We start from the raw sequence: 20,262 nt of genomic DNA on the forward strand, positions 1-20,262 counted from the left end.
CTAGATGAAAATAGGAATGATATGGGTGGAGGATTAAAATAAGGATAGGGTAACTAGTAATGCCATAAAATACCAGCCATCTAAATTTAGGATAGTTTTGAATGTTCCATGCTTTATTTTCATTGGCTTTCATGTTGTGTTTCATAGAGGTTATCTGAATGGAACTAAGGGCCTATAGTAAGGATGGTCTGACTTCACATACAACTATTTTAGTTTTTTTTTTTTCTTTTTTTTTTTTTCCTACAAGTTGTAAACAGAATAAAAATAGTAATTCCCATAACTTCCATTTCACTAATATATGGATGTCACAACAGTCTATGCTGTGGCAGTGGTATGTGCATTTGTAATTAGCTATTAAATTCAAAAGGAAAAGTATTCTCACATAATTTGGCCTTTTTCTGTTTTGCGAATTGTTTGAGCATTTAATGCGGAGATAGTATTTCCCACAGTATTGTCTGATGATCATTTCTCTTTCTTCAGCCTGTTCCCTAGAAGTTTGCTTTGCAAAGTCTGTACTGGAACTTCATATTTTTCTGATTGAAGAAAGGATGCAGCGTACATTTCTATTCCTCACTAATTTATGCCCTGATTCCCAAAACAGAAGGGGCTTGGTGCTCAGAAGGAGCACACCAAAAATAGGTTAGAAGAAGGGAAGAATGGATGAAGCTGTATTCTGCTCTGCCATTCCTTATTTTGGGTGTTATCCTACAAGCTGAGACAGGCCTGACGCTAGCCTCGTGAAGGTTATTCATCTGGTTGGAAAAACCACCTAAGCTCCCTCCACAGTCAGTGGAGGAAGACAGGCATTTCTGGACGATTCTTCTTCCTTCCCTAAGACAAATAACTGTTTTACTCACAGGAAGGTCCTCTTAGAACTGTCCATAATGCAAGACTCAAAGATTAGCTCAGACTGCAGGACTCTGTTTACAATGGTTAAATCTAGGTGAGAGGAATCTTACCTTCCATGAAATAATGCCATACAAGTATAACAAAGCATTGTTTAGATTCACACTAGGAAAATTTGAGATCCAAAACCAGTTTTTCTAATGAGTCTTCTATTACTGTGCACCCAGTGAAACACATATACAGGAAGTGTTTTCCCCTACTCATCACTACCAAGGGTTTTATGTGTTTTCTGCCCCTCTCCCACTGTCCCTAACTATTTGCTGAAGATTCCTTGCAAAGTTAATTCAGTAGGAGATGAAAGACAAATACACAAATCTACCTGAATAGCAACATTAGAAAGAACAAGATTCACAGCTGCTTCTTGGAACAGTGTTCTGCCTCCATCCTTATAAAAAGCTCAGTTCAGCTTTGGGGTTTGATATTCATTACGAGTAATTCCTTTCTGAAGAGTAAGGATAGATGTGAATTACCTGACATAATCCTCTCAGTGATCGATTTTTTCTTTTTTTCCAAGATCCTAGTGCCTGATACCAAAGAGAAAACTTGTAAAGACTGGAGATAGAAGGTTTGGTGTTGAAGATCAGTCTATTGCAATGGCAATTTCTTGTTCAAAAGACCTGAATAAATTTAGATTTCAGTATCTTCATATTATTAAAGTGAACATATTTATTTGAGCTTAATCCAAGTGATGTTAAATTGCTTCCTTAAGTGGAACTGGAAGGAAGAATATCACTTCAGAAGGATCTTCTTGTGTCTGTTTTCTGGGAAAATGGTCAGAACACTGAAAGATCACAATGAGGGTACATGGAATGTGGAGAAAAAAGTAGGAAAAGAAGTCCTGAAAGGATTCAGGTGAACAGGGTATGTATACAAACAAAATGAATCACCAAGACTTTCAAGGTTTTTTGTCTTTTAGGTGCCTGAGTTGTTATAGTAAAGAGATAGAATCATGTGCAATTTAAAAACATATTCAAAAAATTGTCTGGTGGCTATTATGGAATTTAGAATTGTTTCTTATTTTCTTTGTGCAAATCTTTTTACCAACTTTTACAACTTTTACCAACTCATTTAATAGAGGTAACAAAAATATTCTCCAAATAGTTCTGTTTTATACTCTATACCTGCATAAGCACATGCGTATATGTGTGTCTATATCTTTAACAATGCTGATAGGTGGTCAGAGAATTTTTGATAAAATGTTGACATAATATATCCAGTCTATGGTGTGTTTAAAAAAAAAAAAAAAAAAAAAAAAAAAAAAGAGAGAGAGAGAGATTTTGGGATCATTACGGATTTACATTTTCCCTTGGTACCTGCTCCTGAAACATATATGTGTGGACATATCTTTAATGATGCTGGTAGGCGGTCAGAGAATTTTTGAAAAAATGTTGATATAATCTATATGGTGTATGGTGTATTTAAAAATAAAAAGACAGAGAGAGCAGTTTTTGGATGATGAAGGATTACATTTTCCCTTGAGACCTTCTCCTGCAACTTGAAAATCTCTTTGTTTCAATGTTTTGACAAAGATGGTGGGGTGTGTGGTTTAAAGAGGCAGATAAAATCCTGAAGATCAAAAAGGAAACATTTTTTACATTTCATGATCACTGTATAAATGAACTTTCATACTTAGGAAATCAAAATTTGGCAGGAAGATAGAGATTAAGTACTTTTTTTTTTTCTTTTTTTTTTTTTTTTTTTTTCCTAGTATTTGAAAATGAAAGACTACTACAAAATTTTAAATTGTTTAATATAATTCTGTTGTATGTGCCATGAAAGGGAATAGTTGTATAGAACAAATTTATCTATGAAAATAACTTGCTACTGCACTGGTGCTAGACAAAGATGGGAAATAAGTCATAGCAAATACCTTACTCTCAATAATTTCTATAATATTTCTTTCTTATTTTAACTGAAACATTTTCTTTACTGTGACATTTAAATTTTTTTATTTAGCAGATTGTATGAATTGTGTGATGAGCTGATAGATCTGTATTTCCAGGTCTTGAAACTAAGGAACAGAAACAATAGCAGTTTTGCAAGTATCCAACATGATCTCAAATAAGGCAGTTTTTGCTCCATAAAAGCAATTAAAAACATTGATTTTAGTATCTTTGCTGCTCCCAGTAATGCCTCTTTTTGCTGTCTTTATTAAATAGAATTTAAGATGAGTTTTTCTTCCAGTTCTCTCCTTAAAGAGTGATTCTTGCTGCTTCTGTGTTTGTTAATTGTTTGTTATTTGTTTTTGTTGTCCTAAAGAACTGTGGCATTTTCAAAGTCCCTGGCTTCCATTCCCTGTGGTTCCCGATGCTTTCAGAATCTCTTTGTATCTGGTGGAGCCCCAACAGTTGCCTCTCGCCCTTCTGGTACTGTAAGACCATGTGCAGCTGCAGAGTGCGTAGGGGGCTATATAGCTCCCAATAAACACTTGTCTCCAGAAAAGTAGTAGTTACCCCATTTCTTAAGTGTACTGTAAATAGGTTTTAAATTACTTTATCCGTTAGAATTTAAAGATATTTCATGTTAGTAACACTTCACATCTCACTTTCCTTTTTTAAGCTGAAAGGGCTCTTGAAACTGTAAGCATCATACGCTTTCTCCTAAAATATTCCATTTTCATCACAGGGAAAAATGTCCTTATATTGCCTTCTAGCTTAAGAATAACAAAAGCCAAAGCTTTTGGCATTGATTCATTCATCCAATAGACTGCAACAATACTCCTCAGGGCACTGCATGGTTGTGCCAGCCCATAGGGAAATGAAAGAATTTGCACTGATTTTTCCCTGTGATCCCTTCCTCGGAGGCCCTTGACCACCTCCCTCCTGATTCTTGTGGGGTGGAAGTGTTTCTTACATTTCTATTGGGAACTGGCTCATACTCAAAACAAGGAGAACCCCGGTGAGTCTGAATGAAATCCTGTTGTATCAGTGTCCATTGTGTGTCAGCATGTTCTAGCAGCAAAGCAGTGAATGTTGTAACATTTGAAAGTATTTAGACAAATGTGAAAGATTATTATTATTTTGGCTGGATGTTTTCTAACTCCCTTCTGTTTTCCTTCTGGGCTCACTTTCAGGCTTATAACAATAACTGAAAATATGAGGGCAGTATCTGACCTGCCTGCACTGGATTATTCCATTCCAGAAAGACAAAGACATAATCCTCAAATGTGAGGAAACAGGCTAAAAGAAGGACAGAGCTTTTAGAAATACTAATGATACTAGTAACACCAATTTTCTACATTCAAACCCACTGTACTGTGATTCAGAGTTCTCTTCAACATTTTTTTCCAATTTCTTTTATACCTTTATGAATATTTATTTTAATTTCAGAACAGTAGGAAATTGACAGTCTTCCATTTACTTACTACCTTAATTCTCCAGTTGTAAGGACAGGCAAGATTTATAAGTGCAAAACCCTAGTAACAACATGAAATTATTTACACACTTTATTTTCAAAAGGAAAACAGGGCAATTATGTCAAGGTTTTTGTCACCATTTGCCAGGCAAGGCTTGAGGTAAGCAGAAAGACTAAGCAATCCAGCCAGTTCCAAAGCTGACAGCAGCTTTTCCAGTGTTTAGGATCTTGCAGCAGATGCTATGAAAGTACCAAATAGAGGGTTTAGCCATGTAATTCCCATTAATTTAATTGCTGTTTTGTAGCTAAATACCCTAGATAGCTCTGAATATCTCAGCCTCCATTACCATAAGACGTGGATTAAAATCATTATCCTGATTTCAGAAGACTGAAATATTCTTTCATGTAAAATAAACGACACTTGCAGTAAGGACCATAAGAGGAGGCAACTCCTTTACTTTAAAATCTACTTTTGTTCTGTTACAAGAGGCAAAACTGTCTTTTTCTGAATGTAATTATGTGATAACATTTTAAAATGTTCAGTTAGAACACAAGAAGATAACATACAGTATGAAATGAATGAAAAGAAGAATTATGTCTTTAAGAAGAGAAGGAAAAGGAATGGCTTATCATCTTCCCCAAAGGTGACAGTTTTATTGAAAAGAAAGCTTTCTATAGTTTCAGCCAATGTAGCATTTCAAGCAGATGAATGCACTTCTGTGCTTTAGAATTTGAGTAATTTGTAGCAGAGTACCATGGAACCAAATCAAGCTTCAAAGAGCTACAAATTTTGGTGCACATACAGAAATACATGCTCAGAGAACATGAAGTTTATATACTACATAAGTATTTATGCCATATACACACAAATGGCAATACACGCCTTGCCTTGCCTTGCCTTGTCTTGCCTTGCCTTGCCTTGCCTAAAAAGAACATAGGAAGAATGTAAAGGTATGATAAGAAGTTAAGTTAGTATCAGGAGCACAGGTGCTTTGACTGTCCTCCTTCTCAGGGACTCAGAGTTCAACAGAGGGTGCAAGCAGAACTCTTGCTAGCATTGGCATTTGGGTCTGCTCAGGATGTACAGTTTATTTGGTTTCCAGGAGGTCCAGTCCACTGCCCTTCTTTTAACTTGGCAGACTATGAATCAAGGTAGCCATCAGTCTCCCATCATACTGAACAATGTTTAAGTAGATCACTTGTACTTATAACCCAGATAGCTTTTAGCTACAGTCATTAGACAACTCTGCCTCCAAACATCATAAAATACAAAGAATGACTCCTCCAAAGAACAACATATTTTAAAATAAATGATACATTAAACTACAGTACTTTCTATCCCTGGCACTTGATTTCAAGAGTCATTCAGATTCAGTCATTCAGACTCCTGACTTGAACTGCTTTAAGCTTGCATTGGACCAAGGAATATGTCAGGAATATGATCACATCAGTTATGCTTTCCTTCCAGATTCTGGATGTGCTTTCATGAGCCCACTTAATTAGTTACTGTGTCCCTAGCATAGAAAAGATAATTGCCATCGTGAGTCAGGCATTAAGTGGGATCTAGAAATACCCCAGAAGGCATCGAGGTTTCTCAGATTTTCAATATTTGATGCTGCATGGCTATTGTGGGGTTTGTAAGGATTTGTAATTTCCTCTAGAAATGAAATGAGGTGGAATATATCTCAGCTACTCATAACAAAGTAAAGGCTTGGGAGGCCCAGTTCCAGCTCTACAGAGATACATCTTGGTTTTCCCCTCTTCCTTCCACAGTTTTTTTCCAATGTTAATTCCTTTCTGCTTTTTCTGATGCAGGAAACATTTTTATGCTGATAAAACACAAAAAGTTCTTTCTCATTTCATACATACCAGTGAGGTTTTAGCCCTGTTCATTTCCATGAATGGTTAAATCAACGTATTTTGAGGGGTAGACAAACTCTGTTGCCTCCTGCTGTCAGTTTTTGCCTTTTCCACAGAGATTTTTGCTAAATCCAGCTGATTCTTTCTCTAAAATATATTCAGATTAATTTGATGTCTTTAGGTTACCAGTCTACTCCAGGACTTGTACCTCTGGTTCAAGGCCTCTTTTGCAAAGACTCACCTTCATCCCTAGACCAAATAGTGCAAAATTGTTCAAATCCAAATTACTCAGAGCTAGTCCCATCTACCATGGATTGAACTCATCCACATGACATGAAATTTGAAGTGTCTTCTGGACTCCATGGGTTCCATATGGAAATACAGGTAGAGTTTGCATGTTGTAAGTTGCAGGTATGTTGAAGTATGTTTTGGTGTCTTGTGTGGGTATTGGAGGGCACAGTGATCCTGGGAGTAGTGATGGAAGATGAAACTGTACAGAAAGCAGCAATCTTAAGTGAAATATTATCCATACTTCATATAAGCAACAGTCCCTTTATAAACTATACCAGGATTTTCTCTTGAGAAGTATTAGTGGTTTGGCTTGTTTGTTTATTTAAAAAAATAAAATAAAATAATAATCCACAGAAAAACTAAACATCGTGGAGTATGGATAACCAGGATGTGGACATGGGAAAGCTAACCAGGGAACTAAGTTTTTTTCCTCTGCAATATCAAGGGTACTAAAACTATCCAAATTTCAGGGTCAAAAAGCATCTTTTTCGTGCATACCATTATGTAAGAACTTTAGTCCCCTTTCAGTGAGAGATTTCAGCAGGTATCAAGTAGTATCTTGTCCCACTTTCTGGCTCCTTCCTCTCATTGGCACTGACCTACCACTGTTTGGTGTATACTGTCTTTAGTTGGAGCAACCAGTCCGATGTCACCACTTGTCTTATAGCCATAATTGTACAACTTTCTGTCATCCCTGGAGCACTATACATCCTCTGAATTGAATGGTTTTATTAAAAGAGAGTGTTATTTGAACGTAACTGTAAGGCTTTACTACGAAGTATAAATGCAGCAAGCATAAATTTACATTGCAAAGATGACCTTAGCATAATTAGTTTCTAACTTTTCAAGTTTTGACTTTTTCCCAGTAAATTTTATTAAACAAATAAATACCTATGCATTGACTAAGCTAGCTAAGTGTCTGAAAAATATTATGATTCTTTTTCTCTTCACTTTTTCCCATTATGCAAATAATATTTTCTATAGGCCACTAGCCTAATAGTATGTCCTCAGAACACAAAAAAAATGCTTGAGACTGCAAACTGATGTTGTAATAAGGGTGGAGTTCCACAGAGTTTGTACATTTAATAAAACTTAAATGTGCAGATGACTAATATTAACAGATATTAAGATATATGAGCTACCATCAAGGGAAATTCTTATGACATTTGTTTGGGTTTGAATATGTGTCCGTGCTGGCATATAACTATCAGAATTTAAAAACGCTTGTTGTAAGTACACAGATAGTTTGGAAAAGCTAGGTGATTATTTCCAAAAAAGTACTAAAGATGTGTCTTGTTTTGTTTTGCGTTGTTCTGTTTTTTTTTACAGAACCGGCCTTCTATGAATTTACATAAACATTGAAACTGAGTCACAATTTGGCACGCACTATTGGGATACATCTAGCAAAAATCAATAGGAGAAATAACACTGAAATAATTTATATTTTTCCAGTCCCAGATATTGTTATGATATGGGGAGAGGCAGTGCTTTAGCAGTCTGAAACACCAATCATGATGAAAAAACACATGTTTTTTTATGTACTGTCCTGCCCTTTACTAGTGCTGTAGTGCTTCATTCCTTCATTTTGGCTCAATCCAAAAGCTATTGAATTCAGAGGAAAAACCACCCACTGACTTCAGTGGGGAGTAGATCAATCTCAAAAAAATATGTAATTGAACGGAGTAACAACCGATTTTTTACCATGTGTTATAAATCTCTCTTCCTTTACAGAACTCACAGCTTTGTCTCCATAGCACTAAATTAGAGTAAGAAAGGAAGACGCAACTTAACCTTCAGCTGGGAAGATACTGGATTGTTAACTCTCACCACAGAAGAATTTTATTATTATTATTATTATTATTTATTTATTTATTGAGTCCAGTCATTACAGCATGGAATTATTACTGGAAAGACTGAGCCTGAGGAATAAACAAGTCACAATACAAAAATGTGCAAAAACATGCAGGTTGAAAGCTAGAGACCTGGAATCCCAATTAATCATTTGTCATGTTCTTGGGGAGAAATTTCTCTACTGTATGGGTTTATGATGCCTTCGTAGAGTTGAGTCATATAAGTTTAAGATACTGTTTTGTAATTGCTATAGCCTGATTTACCATTTCTCAAGTGTCTGTCCACTTAGTCAGATCTTTCACTAGAGGGTAAAATGTTAAAGAAAGAAAAAAAAAAAAAAGTCAAATTCCAAGTTTCTTTGTCTAAGAGTATCCATCCATGTTAAAAGTTTGAAAACAAATTGGAGAAAAGTAAAAGAATAATATAAGCAGAAGCTGGAAGTGTTCTCTCAGTTTTCCCGACACTTCTTGTGACAGAATTATCTGTCACAGGTTATGAGTCTGGAAATTAACAGAGCAGCAAATAGTTAAGAATTAAGAATTTACATTTTTAATGTTGTCAGTAACATGAGGGACTGGAAGGGCTTCCTTCTTAGTGATTTGGATGCATGCAACTCCCACTAATTTTGGTGAGATTTTCATTCATGTATCATGGGGAAAATAATAAAAAATCAGTGGAATCTTTATACTTCCAGGAAGTCTTTACCTCTGGAATGTCAACTTAAGCTGAGAAAGTAACCTCAATCAGCTGGATGGCTAAGTTTTACATAATCAAATTCATACTGCAGATGACATAGAGAAATTCTGTGCACTCAGTCTACCTGAGCATTCTTACTCCTTGACTTCCCACTTCCTTTCCTTATTCTTAAATATGCAAAAACAATATCTCTTCATGATAGCTGTAGAGTGCTTGCCATTGCCCCATATTACAAAGTAAATGGCCAGAGGAGCTAATCTGGGTGAATTCCTCTCCTCCGCTAGGCAGCTGTGGACCTGACGCTTGCTCCCATTTGATCATCCTCTAGATTAGTCTGGCTGGTGTTTGCTTGCGTGGCAGGAAATGGTCAGGGCAATATTTTTGATTCATCTTTTTTTTCACTGGGGACTTTATTTTATTTTATTTTATTTTATTTTATTTTATTTTATTTTATTTTATTTTATTTTATTTTATTTTATTTTATTTTATTTATTTTATTTTATTTTATTTTATTTTATTATTTTATTTTATTTTATTTTATTTTATTTTATTTTATTTTATTTTATTTATTTATTATTTTTTTTTTTGGCTGTATAGGCATAGTCTCTGGACTTCTGGAAACTCCTATGACAAATGCCCTACCAAGACTCCTTCACCTTGGGAGATGCTGTAAAGAAATTTTTATGATACATCTAGCACAATCCTCAACTAAACTTGCCTCAGGAACAGAAAGAGAGAGAATGAACTAATTACTGAAGGGAGTCCATTGACAAGTAGCAGGGACTACTTGTTGTACATTGACAAGTAGCAGGCTGTCAGTAGGATATAATTTACCCCAGTAAAACACAAGACTTATAAATATTGCATATATTTGGAGAGGAACTGAGGAGCTGCTGGATATTACAAATAAAACCAGATCCTACATTGCTTAGAGTCTGCAATAATGCTTTCTTAAATGCAAGGCCTAAATTCCTTAAAATAAATAAATAAATAAATAAATGTTAGTAAACATGAGTTTTAAATGCAGGTCCCACTGGTATCTAAAGTGAAGAAAATTAAAAACAAACAAACAACAACAAAATGTAGATGGTAGTAGCATTCTTATTATCAGAAAAAGAATAGTTTCTGGAAACATTGCCACTATCTGTGATGTGGTATGAGAGAAAGGACTGTGCTAAAAGAAAAGCCTGTATTGAGATAAGAGTCAGTGGGGTTACCTACATGCTAGCAAATGCTGTCTATTTGATCACGTTGTGCTCAGATACCACAGATGTGTCTTAGATGTACAAAACTTTCAATAAAGCATTGTGTAGAATACTGTAGAGTAGCATGTTACTGTGGCAAGCGTAGCAGTCAGAAAACTCACTGATACAGTCCTAAATGGAAGAAAATGCTTAGCAGGGGCAGGAAATATTGACCAGGATGTAAGCATTTATTTCCATATTCTTTAAATAAAAGTGAAGCATAGACAAACGATATGCAGACATGACCTCAGTTCAACAGCTATTCCTCAAGGATGACACCTCTTCCAGAGAGTGTCTAATTAGCATTGTAGAGCAAATTCAGTACAGAGAATACACATACTTCCTGGTACGGAGTTTGACCTGTCAGCTGAAAGGGAAAGGTCAGGCAGAGACCTCCATAACAGGAGGGCCAACCGTGTCCTGGGGTGCATCAAGCACGGCATCGCTAGTAGGTCAAGGGAGGTGATTGTCCCGCTCTACTCTGCGCTGGTGCGGCCTCACCTCGAGTACTGTGTGCAGTTCTGGGCACCACAGTATAAAAAGGACATGAAACTGTTGGAAAGTGTCCAGAGGAGGGCTACGAAGATGGTGAAAGGCCTGGAGGGGAAGACGTACGAAGAACGGCTGAAGTCACTGGGCCTGTTCAGCCTGGAGAAGAGGAGGCTGAGGGGAGACCTCATCACAGTCTACAACTTCCTCGTAATGGGGTGTCGAGAGGCAGGAGACCTTTTCTCCATTAACACCAGTGACAGGACTCGCGGGAACGGGGTTAAGCTGAGGCAGGGGAAGTTTAGGCTTGACATCAGGAGGGGGTTCTTCACAGAGAGGGTGGTTGCACACTGGAACAGGCTCCCCAGGGAAGTGGTCACTGCACCGAGCCTGTCTGAATTTAAGAAGAGATTGGACTGTGCACTTAGTCACGTGGTCTGAACTTTTGGGTAGACCTGTGCGGTGTCAAGAGTTGGACTTGATGATCCTTAAGGGTCCCTTCCAACTCAGGATATTCTATGATTCTATGATTCTATGATAACTTCATTTCTACATTTTTTTTTAAGGGTTTTATTTAACATAATATTTGTTACTGAACACTGCATAATTCACTGTTTCACTTTGTGTCATTTGTTTTCTCCATGTGAGAATACAGTGAACACAAATGAACATCTGTCTGAAGCCTGTGCTAAAGTCCATGGATCACTCAAATCTAGACAGCCTGAGTTTTACAGCTGATGCTAAATTTACCTGCTGAAGTGCTTGCAGCTTCAGTGAAGGAGTCAGGCAAAGGATACCAATGAGATCTAGGAAGACCAGTGTCCATAGTGCAGTGTACTGAGCATGAATAAATACAGCTAAGTTTACTTATGGCCCTAACATCAGGTTGAGTTGGTAAAATTACCAGTGTTATTATTAATTTTCAGTTAGGAATTTAGTAAGGGATTTAGTTAAGATACATTTCCTTTTGGCTTTATTGTAAAATTAAGTAATCACTGATGCTTGGAAATAACAGAAGTCAATGGCAATGTTTCAGTCTTTGAAGTAACCTGATGGCTCACAAGACAAAGAGGATCATGGAAATGGGCAGACCAGCAGTTAAGGCAGGTATGTTTTCTTTTATCTTTTCTTTTTTTCTTCAGGGGATGGTGCCTAAAATCTGGGGTGAAAAATATAAATGAATCTGCTTTAAACTAGAGGCTGACTGATGCCTGTAAATGTGAAGTTGTAGGTCTCTTCCAAGTTTTACTTTTTTTTTTAAATTTTTTTTCTTTTGAGACAAGCAAGCCTTATGAGTGCCAGTCTACATCCCTCTACAGGCAGCTGTTCCATTCTAAAGATGTAAGAGCCAAGGCCCTATTCAAGAGATTGCAGAAGCAAGATCCATAGAGTAAATAAAATTTTGGATTGAGAAAGAAATATGATAACAAGATTTAGAAAGGGAAAGGAAGGTCACTGAGGCTCACAAAGCATCTGTGCTACCACAGAGCGCAACAAGCATGCTTTGAAATAGAAGGAAGGAAGAAAGAAGTGTGAAGGTTATTGAGGCCGATAAGTTTATTTTGGCCCTGTGTAAATTCACTCAGGGTCAGCCTTTTGTTGACTCAATCACAATCACGCAATAGCCATGGGATGCTGTTGGGCAGGACTTTTCCTGAATTACCTAGGGTGCTCAGTCACAGCAAAATTCACAGGGAACTTGAGTCACCTTTGTCGTTACTGCGATCTGGCAACAGGTTTACGGCTTTAATACCAGTCCCACAGAAATAAATATATATACCTCAGTCACACAGTTTGTCAAATATGTGAAACAAAACACTCTGCTGGTGTCTAAAATTCCCTCCAAGCAAAAAGAAATCTTCCCATGCAAGATCACTCTAGCAAGTTGAGTCCTACCTTGCCAGTGGTAATATCAAAAACCCAGTGTCAACAAAGCAACATGACACTAAATCTATTGCTTGATAATGTGCCAGTATTCCAGCAATGGACTAAGTAAAGTTTTTAAGAATAAAGTTTATATTTCTGGTCCTACAAACGTACTGCATACGTACACAAAGACAGACAAGAAAGATACATTAAAATTCCAAGGCATGTGCCAGGTAATTGCATTGCCCCTTTGGGTTTCTTTTTGTTTGACTTTACATGTGTGTATGTGCACGTGTGGAAACAATTTTTCAGTGAGAAGGCCAGTGTGTATGTGTATTCCAGATGGATGGGAAAAAAATTAAGTTGGTAGAGTTAATGAATTCTGGCAACATTTCATTGCTTTTCCCAGAGCCCCTTTTCATACAAATTCTGTCTGTTGTCTATTTTTGAGAGTGTGTATGGGAAAAAAAGGATTGGTTTATTATTTGATTTTATTACTGATTTTACTTGGGGAATAAGGGTATTAATTTATCCATAACTTCATTTCTGTTGTGTTAATTTCAACTGTATGTTGAAGAAGAATTTACTCTCCAATTTACTCTCCTTTAGCAGTAGATTTGGGTTTTGTATGAATTCAATCTTTTAAGAGTATTACCTTCAGATTTTTTGTGTTTGAAAATATTTTTTCTTCATAAGAGATTGTGGGTGGGTCTTTGAGACTTATAGCAACTTTATTTTTGTTAAGTTCTACTTCCTATTAAATCATTTAATATGTTGGAAAGAATTTCTAGAGTATACATTTTATCTAGTGGTGTGCAAATTATAGTCTTTCTTTTAAACTGCAGTCTTGTTGATGATATGGTATGCGTGGTTAAGGCTGCTATTTTGACTTCAAGAACAATGGAAATGCTATGAGGAATCTACAATCCCAAATGTTTGGAGGGCCTTAATTAGATGTAGCCTTTAAACAAGAGCCATACGCATTCCAAACCTCATGCAATCTCAATGCTACATGGCAAAACTAGATTTGCTCATTAAAGCCAAATCCCATCTTTTTTTTTTTTTTTTTTTCTCTCTATCTCCACGTGATACATATCACAAACATGGAGGCACCAGCACCCCACTGCTCTCGGGACTGGGGGCAGAGGCAGTGAAGCTCCCTGCCCAGCCATGTAGAGCTGCAGGAGGTGGTGCTGCCTGCTGCACCAGCCTTCTTCCCTTGAGAAGTGGGTACAAGGATGGGGTCAGGTTTGGGTTACGTAATCAGGAGCTACCATACTTTTGAAAAAAGAGCATGCTCAGTTTTATGTATTTATTTATTTGTTTGTTGATGACACAAAAGCAGCTCCTAGAAGAAAAGGGTTACTACCTACAGTACCAGATAGCTCATTCCTTATATTTTATTTTTAATACTAGGGAGTATTTCGCTCTTTAAATTCCAGTTCATCATTGCCAGTTCATTCTCTCCTGAGTGCTGTTAAGGAACCACTGAGGACACCAGGCCTGTTTTGCAGGGCAGAGGACAGAGGAAGAAATGGGAGGAATGAAATCTTAATCTGGGCTCCTCTTTGGACGGAGCTGGAGACCAGATTTTTTTTTCTCCTCAAGGAGGCTGTGGTGCTGGCAGGATCCAGATGGTGCACGTACCTTGGCTGTAACCGTGAGGAGACAACCAGGGCAGACAAGCTGTGCAATTGCCAAGACCATTCAGTACTGAATCATGCTACTGTCCCAGTTCAATCAGTGCTCTGAAGGCTACGTAAGATCCAGCCTTAAATCAAAATGTTTCCTCCACATAGGAAGTGCACTAACTGCCGCAATACACTGTGAACCAATATATGACAGGAACAAAGTCCAAACGTTTTGCTGATATTGTTTCCTTGTCAGTTAAGCCTGGAGTCCTCGGCAGTCTGACACATCCAAAAGGTGATGACCGATTGTTAACAATCCTGTGAGAGCCTTCTCCCGCCAGTTCTCAGAAAAACAAGGGCTGCAGTGACGGCAAGTCACAGGATGTTATTGGATCCTTGTAGGGCTTCAGAGATGTGGGAAGCAGAGCGTGCGTTGTTTTCGGAGGATGCGTGATTGTAAACAGGAAGCTTTGCAGGGCACAGCTGAGTCCCTGGGCCCCATGGAGGACAGGAGGAGAAGTCTGCTGAAACAGGTAGCCATAGCCAGCATTGCTTTGTTGTGGCACAGGCAGCCTGCTTGGATTTCCTAAACATTCGTAGTTTAACCTTGTCATTGCTAGTCTGTCGGGCCAGCTCTCACACTTACATTTTTAAACCACTAGGGAGAAGGAAAAAAAAATAAAATTACACTTTCTGAAACCCAGGGCATGTCAGAGGTACTCTAATAGTAAATGCAGGCTTTCTTCAGACTTTCTGCTCAGGAAAACACCTAAATTACCAGTGAGTTGCTAAACCAGTATTATGCAGAACTACTGCCAGTATTTCATTGAAGTACTTTACTGTTAGTTAATTAGAGACCAAATAATTTCAACTAGTACCTAACATAAAGCTTGACCAGCAGTGGGAAAACTGCATGGGGAAGAGGAAGGAACAGGGTCCCTACAAGGCTCCAGCATGCCTGTTAAGAAACTGCTGGCAGTCCACACACAAAAATGAAAGTCACTTGCCCAATGCATTTTGGCTGTGCAGAGAACAGCTTATATACTCACCCTGGGCAGATTCAATCTTCTCAGCTCTGCTCCTCCCACTTCCCCAAAAATAGTGTTACAAAAGCTATTTCTAAAATTATTCCAGTTCTGCTGGCATTAAGATGTATGAGCTTAATAGCTCGTCAGAGGATCATGGGAACAGATAAGTGCTCTAGCACATCTGCTATTGTGTTTTGTGTTTTCAGCACTCACGGTTGCCAAATGACCACTGAACAAAACAGCATCTCTGATAACAATACTTAGGCCACAGAAGAAATGAGTAGAAAAAAACACATACATTTAGGAGTTTGCATTTTGATCATTTTTACCACAAAGACAATGCACACGTATATTTCCCTATCAGAACTCGAGAAATGTAAATCTAGGTTGTATTTATTTAAATTCAATGCAGTCACTATGCATTTTAACCCTCAAAGACAAGCAAATTGTCCCCCAGCTGGCCACTTACTTGTAACCACATCTGCAAGGCTGACTCAGGGAAGAGGATCCTGGTTTGCAGGTTAGAGCAAGGCAAGAAGTAATGGTTTGTCCTTCCTTTTGAAGCTCCAACACTGCTGCCTGTCATGGAGACTGCATGGCAGAAGTGGGTACCCAGAGCCATTTTTGCTACCCCAAATTTTTACAATTGATGTCCTGCAGTAGGATCACTGAAAGACAACTCAGCAGTCTTATTTTAAGCCCTGTGTCACAAATAAAAATACCTTATTTAGAAGGGAAAATAACATCAAAATTCAAAAGTTTTTTTTTTTTTTTTTTTTTTTTTTTTTTAATTAGTTAAATATCCATTATGATTTATGTACTGCTCACCATAGATTTTGATTTTACAAACAGGAAAACAGAAAAGAAGAAGTAGCAGACAACCTAGCAACTGAGAATAAAGATTAATAACATCCAACCTGCTCTAGTAGAAATTGAGAAACATTTTTTTTTCAGGGCAAGACATATCTTACAAAAAGAGAAGTTAGCAGATTGTCTTTTTAGCCATCTTTATTACCTAAAAAATACCAGACCAGTGGCCAGAAGGGTGTTCTTCAGATTCTTGTAAAATTTAGACCCTCAAAGGTTAACAAGAAACACAGACAGGACATGTCCTGGAACACCTGTAAGCCCCTCCATTTTAACTTAGGATCATTGTTACAGTCTTAAGCAAAGATCCAGTAACCTGCACACTATTTTGGTATCTTCTCCGTATCAGTATGTAGCTGGTTTAGGCTCAACCAGTATCTCATTACCTACAGGCAGAAGAAGAATGTATTTTTTTGTCTATTGAAGAGGCCTATAAATCTCTTCTCTCTTGATAGCTTCAAACACCTGGCTTTGGTTACTACCTCTACAACTAACCCAGCACTGCCTCTTGAACATTCTCTCCTATGCTATAAAACTTTCCTACTTTATCTCTCACTCCTCTCTCATAACTAATTCTTAATGGCTACCAGGTGGCTCCACCAACAGTTGCGACTGACTCTTCCTATCACAAACTTTTAACTCTTTCCTTGCTTTGCTTGACATTAATGTGCTCTGGGTTTGAATATGTCATCCCATGAGAACAAAAACAGAGTGAAGAAATTTAGAAAAGTCTTATGACCACACAAATGAGATGTTACCATCTTCTTTCTTTTTACTTTAGTACAGAAAAGCTTCTGTGTGGACAATGCAACACAGGGGACAGAGGAGTGGCTTTAATGGCAGGAGACCCACTCCCTGTTTTTGTTCTGCCACTAGCCTCTATTCAACCTGCAATAACAAAAGGGGTATTCAGATACATTCTGCTAGCCAGAGGGATTGCAGGAAAAGTGGAGCAATAAGGGCTGAAGAACTTTTTGTGGATGTACTTTTTATTACTTGTAGTATCAGACCAGGAGCTGGTTACTACTAAGATCTGTGCTAGGTAAATTGCTCCTGGTTTTAAAAAAAATTATCGTACAAAGAGGCAAAACAAAAGCCTGAAGGAGAACATAGACCTGATGGTGTTGGGGCTATTTCTTCCCTGAAATAAATCACTTAAAACTTGCAGCTTTCAACTCAAGAGCCTGGTGCCCTGTCCACAGCCAGACTCACTCAGTGTCAAACCTGTGGGAGAATGTTACTGTTCAAAAGTAGAAAAATCTTTAAGCTATCAGAACTGAAAAAAAAATAAATAAATTTAATACATATTTAAATAATATTTAATAAAAATAAAGAATTTTAGTGAAACTTATTATTCTAGAGCTAACCTGTTCACCTGTTTGGATAGTAATTATTTACATTGTTTAAAAACAAACAAACAAACAAAAACTTTTCTACCAAAAGTATTATAACTTAACCATCCAGTTTAAGTCAACTATGTGAGATTTGCATTGTGTCACTAGACTTTTAAGTGCAAATATCTTTGGTAAAATTTAATCTGAGCAAACACATGCCTGTGATCTAACCTGATCATTTAGGTTCCTTTTTTAGGGAAGGATTCTAGAACACAATTCAGCTTGCCTGAAACTTCTATAGTCTTCTATAGTTAGGTGAGCTGGATCCCATCCCTGCTGTCAGGTAGCACTCTCTTCAGTAGTTTCTTTTTTCATACTTAGAATCATAGAATCATAGAATATCCTGAGTTGGAAGGGACCCTTAAGGATCATCAAGTCCAACTCTCGACACCGCACAGGTGTACCCAAAAGTTCAGACCATGTGCCTAAGTTCACAGTCCAATCTCTTCTTAAATTCAGAGAGGCTCGGTGCAGTGACCACTTCCCTGGGGAGCCTGTTCCAGTGTGCAACCACCCTCTCTGTGAAGAACCCCCTCCTGACGTCCAGCCTAAATTTCCCCTGCCTCAGCTTAACCCCGTTCCCGCGAGTCCTGTCACTAGTGTTAATGGAGAAAAGGTCTCCTGCCTCTTGACAACCCCTTACGAGGAAGTTGTAGACTGCGATGAGGTCTCCCCTCAGCCTCCTCTTCTCCAGGCTGAACAGGCCCAGTGACCTCAGCCGTTGAATCAAAAGAACTGTGTCTTTTATCTGTGTCCAGTATAGACCACACTTCATACAGTATCTTGGAGGAACAGAACAAGGCCATAATCGGCTTGTGACTTTTAGAAGTCTGCTTATTTCATTCTGCTGTTGTTGACATCAATGTTAACATGAAGTAGACCTCATCAAAGAGGGATTATGACATATTCTCTTCTCTGCTTTTTGCCTCTATTTAGCTTTTTCTTATAGGGAAAAAAAAAAAAAAAAAAGCTTTGATCAAACAAAACACTTATAAATAAAATAATATTATCATATAAAGGGAATAAATGTCAATAAAAACAGTGATCTTGGAACCATAAAATATTATGAATTTAAATACTTTCAGGAACAATAACAAAAGCCTAGGTTAAGAGGAGAAAGGATTATTTAGATTACTGAAACACAAAGGATTTATTTAACATTTATAATGGGATCCAAATTAAATGGAAATATGATTTCTCATTAATATATATATTTTTTTAATTCCAACTATACTTAAACCTATATGTGCCAAACATTACTAGAAAGGCCTTCTGGACTTCAGGCTTGTAGGTAATTGTATGCAGTCACTTGTTGCATTCCTTAATTTTAGCTTCCCTTTCCCTGTGAACTGAGAGTCAAATTAATTTTCATGATCCACAGCTGACATGTTCAGGACAGAAGGGATTTAAGTCACACCTGCACTGACCTGTCTCCGGTTCAACCTAATCATGAGTATGTTGGTATCTTTTTCCTGTTGTTTCACCCTGATTTATGTTTATGATATTTCAGCTAATTTTGGCCCTCTGAAATGTTGCTGTCATTGTGTCAGCTTTAACCTCATTCAGTGGCTGTGAGAATGAACTCCAGGATACAAGACATGTAGGAGATCTAGAAGATAAACATTCTTATATGATATTTAAACTGATGTATATTTTTAAAATCTCCAAAATAAATGGCAAGAAAGACCACTCCTTAAGAGTAAAACAAATAAACAATAATTTGGTTTCAAAATTTGGCTAAAGTGAGTGAAGTACAAGAAGTAGACACCCAGATCTGCTGAGGGCAGATCTTCCTGTGAGCATGCAGACAGAGGGCTGGCAATGAGGATGCCACAGTCCCCAGCTGCTGCCGACTCATCAGCTAAGCATGCTGTGTGCTGTATGCAGCACTGTACTTTCCACAACAGACTCTCATTTCCTCTGGATGTGAGCAGGGCTATAGAGTTACAATGCCCCTGAACCATGAGATTAAAAGTCACTGGTCTGCTGGTTTGTGGGGGAGGTTTTTTGGCTTTGACTGAGTGGCATGGAACCATCTACTGGAGAGACCACCTCTTTTTTATTTTATTTATTTTTTTATTTTTTATTTTTATTTGTTCCCAGTGTGAATCTGTAATCAGAGCAATTAGATGAGGCTCATAAGCAGGAACCTGCTTAGCTTAGAAATACCAGGCTTCTGGGAAGTCACTGGCTAGTATGGATGCTCATCTTTGGAATGTATTTTGTCTTTGGTCTGAAGGCAACCACATTTACTGTCTCTCTCAAGAATATTGCAAAATTCTTATTTTTTCCCTTGGTTTTAGGGGGTAATGTGAGCTGAGGCAATGGTGATTTTTTTTTTTTTTTTAGATTATTATTATTATTATTATTATTTGCTTGAATGTATTTTGCAACAAATTATGGAAATTCTTTGGTTGGATTTTTTTTTTTCCAACCAAAACTTAAGAAGCTCTACCTTATTTTATACAAAATATACTTATTTTGTATAAAATCAAATAAAGACAGAAATAACACACATATTACATGCTTTTTGCCAGGATTGGAAACATAATCATGCTAGAAAAAAAAATTGTACATTTAAGGGAGGAACAAAAAGAACTGTAGAAAACAAAAACAAACAGACAAAAACAAGCAAACAAACAAACAAAAAAAAACAACAGCTAAAACATGTTACCTGACACTACGGAAATAATGTTATGCAAGTATATATTGGTAAAATTATTTCTTCATATGTTTATGTTTTTCTGTGTATTTAGCTAAATCCCTTAGTTAGAATTTCACTGGG

At 37.4% G+C, this 20,262-nt stretch overlaps 1 long non-coding RNA gene across 1 annotated transcript; it reads right to left on the bottom strand.

Annotated features, from left to right (window-relative positions):
* Positions 1–13,812: 13,812 nt before the first annotated feature.
* On the bottom strand, positions 13,813–16,634 carry LOC311434525. Its single transcript, XR_014691564.1, has 3 exons — positions 16,232–16,634; positions 15,686–15,917; positions 13,813–14,846 (listed from the first exon to the last, which is right to left on the bottom strand). It is a non-coding gene; the product is annotated as an uncharacterized lncRNA (long non-coding RNA).
* Between the last annotated feature and the right edge of the window lie 3,628 nt (positions 16,635–20,262).

The sequence above is a fragment of the Aythya ferina genome, assembly GCF_964211825.1.
Source record: "Aythya ferina genome assembly, chromosome: 3".
NCBI classification, from domain to species: domain Eukaryota; kingdom Metazoa; phylum Chordata; class Aves; order Anseriformes; family Anatidae; genus Aythya; species Aythya ferina.